This window comes from Siphateles boraxobius, unplaced genomic scaffold, assembly GCF_051911475.1.
Source record: "Siphateles boraxobius isolate OS27281-9 unplaced genomic scaffold, OSU_SipBor_1 8, whole genome shotgun sequence".
NCBI classification, from domain to species: Eukaryota; Metazoa; Chordata; class Actinopteri; order Cypriniformes; family Leuciscidae; genus Siphateles; species Siphateles boraxobius.
The window spans coordinates 7045834-7049876 of NW_027509208.1; the positions used below are offsets into that span (position 1 = coordinate 7045834).

Genomic DNA, 4043 nt, shown 5'->3' on the forward strand with positions numbered 1-4043 from the left:
ATTACACGTTGTGTTGTGGCTTATTTCCGTTGTGTTGTGGCTTATTTCTATTGTGTTGTAAATGTTCCGTTGTGTTGTGGCTTAATTTCGTTGTGTTGTGAACTTATGTTTGCTTTTTAAATTTCGTTATGTGTGCACTACTGCCACTGTAATGATCAGATGCTTTTCTTACGTTTCTTAAAATATGCTTGCTGTTTTCTTATTTTTGTTGTGTCTTTATTTTGTTATTGAGAGTAAAGTGCGCAGCACATATTTACATATTCATCTAAACGCCGTTCTACTGGGATGCTTATTTTGGCGTATTGTAGTGATTCATGATAGGAAAAAAACACAGTTTGGAAGATAGATTCATGATGTACTTGCTCATTCAATACATTTTGAAAACAATAAAAGTTACATAGTGCACCTTTAAGATGTGAAATGCAGAGAGAGCATGGAGAAAACTCATGCCTTAAAAGGGTGGTTCAGGATCTTGGACATTGGACCTAATTTCCAAGTTAGCCTGGGTGTTATTTATCAGTGGAGATTTCAAAAATTGAAAACTTTGGAGAGTTTTCAAAAAATTTCATCCAGTCCTTCCAGTTGCATAGTTCGCTGGTGCTAGGCTAGCGCGTGTCAACGGTATCTGCTAGCCTGCCATTAAAAACAGTTTTACCCACTCCACAGTACACCAAAAGCAAATAAATTATAACTATCGATGTAAATGTCTGTTGAGAGAATAATGTTAGAAATCAAACTACCCTTTCTTCGCATTGCAATAGTTTTACTTTGTTCCCTGTATTTATTAGCACAACAGCAGCGGCGGAGTGATATTTTAATGTTTATTACTATACATTTATTTTTTCAAATAACAAAAAAATTCTTTTTATGGTTTTAGTTTTAGTCATCCTGATAGATGCCATACCTGATAGATTTCTGCAAACCTTCCCTAGACAGAGTGAGTGAAGGACAAGTTTCTAAGCATCTTGTCTTGCTTTGTCCAGCCCACAACCTTTATTATCCCTTTCAGCAGGGATGCAAGTAGACCAGCAATTACATAATGAGCTTATAAACTGCAAAAAGAAAAAGAGAATAGCAAGAGGGCTCCGTTCCATGCCACTGGGCTCCTCACCTATGTCCCATAACAGAATGCCTGGAATGTCCTGAAATCTCGCGTTCCAGGGGGTCACCACAGGAACAGCATGGCGTCAGTCCAGCTGAGAACAAACAGAGCAGTTATTGTTCTATTACTCAGCGATCCGTCGACCCCCTTCAAACACACACACTCGTATGCAAACAGTAAAATCCAACAATTTGTTTTTGTTTTGAGGCAATGGCTTGTGTGAGCAGCAGCTCCCCGTGATGATAGCTGGAAGATCAAACTCATCGTCACATATTATAAATCAGCAGCTCGTCCTAAACCCTTGTTAAAACTGGCAGCTTTTAAGAACGCGAGACATGACAAAAAAAACATAAAATGATCATTGCAAAATGATTAATTGTGAGCCGTGGTGTGGATCTTTTCTCACAGCTGCCTTCGCAAAACTATATTTTGGATAATTCTCACGAATAACATTAAGAAAGCAATTAACTCATGATGTATTAGTCCTGTAGGATGACAGGAGACAAAATGTGCATAGTTAAGAAATACCAGACACTGAATGAAAAAAAAGCCATCATACGGAACGCATCATTAACTTGTCAGCTGAAACGACATCATGTAGACCTTTCTCAAAGTCACAAAATCTCTGTGTTAAAGCATAATTTAAATGACGTGAAGAGTGAACTTTATTAGTTTTAATGGTAAAACTAATGGTTAAGTTTGTTAACATTAATGCTTTACTTATGAACTAACAACAAATATATTGTTCATTAAAAATATATGTTTTTTAAATTAAAAAAGCATTTATAAATCCAGGTTATGTTATTTTCTACATGCAAACATTTTTAACATTTAAAGTTGTACACATTAATGTATTATAAACAAACTTGAATAACTATGAAAAATAGTATTGAATTACAGCAAAGTACATTAACAGATTAACTTTTTTTAGTTCATGATACCTAATGCATTACTTAATGTTAACAAATCTAATCTTATTTTAAACCTAACAAATGCTCTTGTGAAATTTAATCTTACGTTTATTTATTTTTTGTTTGTGATCTATGTCCATTCACTTTTACAATGGGGCCATTGTATTTATATAACAATTCAGCACATACAGTACATCAAAACTCTTTTGTGAAAATGTTCTGATTGCAGTGCAAAGTTTGTGGAAGCATTTTGCAAGCATGAAGAATATATAAGAACGGAACCTTGAAAAGTATTTTTTTAAAGCAACACAAACAGAAGCATAATCTACTATACAAAGAGTCAGTCACTCTTGGTTAATGTTTTGTGCTATCAAAGGTCAATGCTTCAAATACATCCTGACATCACCAAGACTGGTGGTCCAGACTTTCTAGAGAGCAGACCTCATGGCTGCCGATAAGCAGAGAAATCACTGACATCACTCTTAACTCAATTGTGTAAATGACTGCAGTAACTGCTATCTAAGAAGACCAAGTACTCCAACAGATGCTTGAGAAGTTAAATTTAACAGGTGTATTTCTTTGGCTGCTCAGTATACCTCCCTAACGGTCTAGTTCAGATGTCATTTTTATCCGGCCGTTTGGGTGGCTTTTACCATGTGCAGCATGAACACTATGAGAATTGTTCACTGAAATATGCTTATCTCTGAAAGTGAGTGATATAGGTTGTCTTCCATGTTTTTAGGCATGCATTTCAAATATAAACCTAAAATTTTAGAGGTATTACATGACAGTATATACAGTATTTCTTTTCAAATCATGTCCAATGGTAAATAAGCAGCTAAAATGTGTTAACAAAAATGTATAGCATATTTGGTAAATTGGCTTGGCAATTGGGAAATTGTTGCTCATTCTCAGCCAGGTCACCAAGGCCAACCTGAGAAAGTAATATGTGAAAGAAATGATCAGTAGATATAGAATGCTATTCAGCTAAACAGCCATGAACAAAATATAAATGGCCTTACCAGGATATTTATGACAAGGAGTCTTGGTTCCATGACATGACTATGACATGGTTTATTAATCCAGGGCTCAAGGGTCTTTAAGAGTAAGCCAATCTTTAACTTAAGGGTAATCAAACTTAAGAGTCATTCTTATCCCACTGAACGACTCAGACTAATGGTGCTTATAAAGTGCCTGTCCATGAATATACAGGAAATGCTCACAGCTGCAATTGTTTTATTTTGTATATCTTTCATGATGTCATAATTTTTGTCCATATCACATACATTTCATGTACAAAGTGATTTAATTCTATAGCATTATATTGAAGATAGCACTGGCAGCAACAGCAAGTAATGAATCTTATAACTTTAGTCTTACCAAGAGAAACGTCTCAGGTTACGTATGTAACCCTGGTTCCCTGATAGGGAACGAGACGCTGCGTTTGAGACGCGGTGGGAACGCTCTGCGTGATTACGTTGTGAAGCACGTGTAAAATCAGTCCAATGGAAGCCCGCTACGACATAGGTGACGTCATAGACCAGGAAACTATAAAGCAACCCTGAAATCAGACCGCGATAGCTTCTGAAAAACCTGAAGCAAGTCGATCAGGGCATGCAGGAAGTATGGCAGGCAAACGCAGCGTCTCGTTCCCTATCAGGGAACCAGGGTTACATACGTAACCTGAGACGTTCCCTTTCAAGGGAACTCGAACTGCGTTTGAGACGCGGTGGGAACCCTATACCCACTACGCCATAATGACAAATGCCCGTTCTGTGTGAGGTCCTGCGCACACTAAGAAGCAAGCAACCTCGCCCCAGGAGTGGAGAGGACAAGGTCATTAAACCTGACAAATGTATGCGGAGAGGACCATCCTGCCGCATTACATACGTCAAGAAGGGAAACTCCCGAAATTAAGGCCATAGAGGCCGCCATACTCCGAGTAGAATGGGCCCGCACAGCCATAGGTGAAGGCTGTCCGGCCGCTTCATAAGCCAATGAAATAGCCTCGACTATCCATTTACTCATAA

The 4043-nt window shown here is 37.7% G+C and overlaps 1 long non-coding RNA gene across 1 annotated transcript; it reads right to left on the bottom strand.

Annotated features, from left to right (window-relative positions):
- Positions 1-910: 910 nt before the first annotated feature.
- On the bottom strand, positions 911-3166 carry LOC143728937 (uncharacterized). The gene is made up of 3 exons (XR_013199924.1): positions 3036-3166; positions 1112-1196; positions 911-1002 (listed from the first exon to the last, which is right to left on the bottom strand). It is a non-coding gene; the product is annotated as an uncharacterized LOC143728937 (long non-coding RNA).
- Positions 3167-4043: the final 877 nt, after the last annotated feature.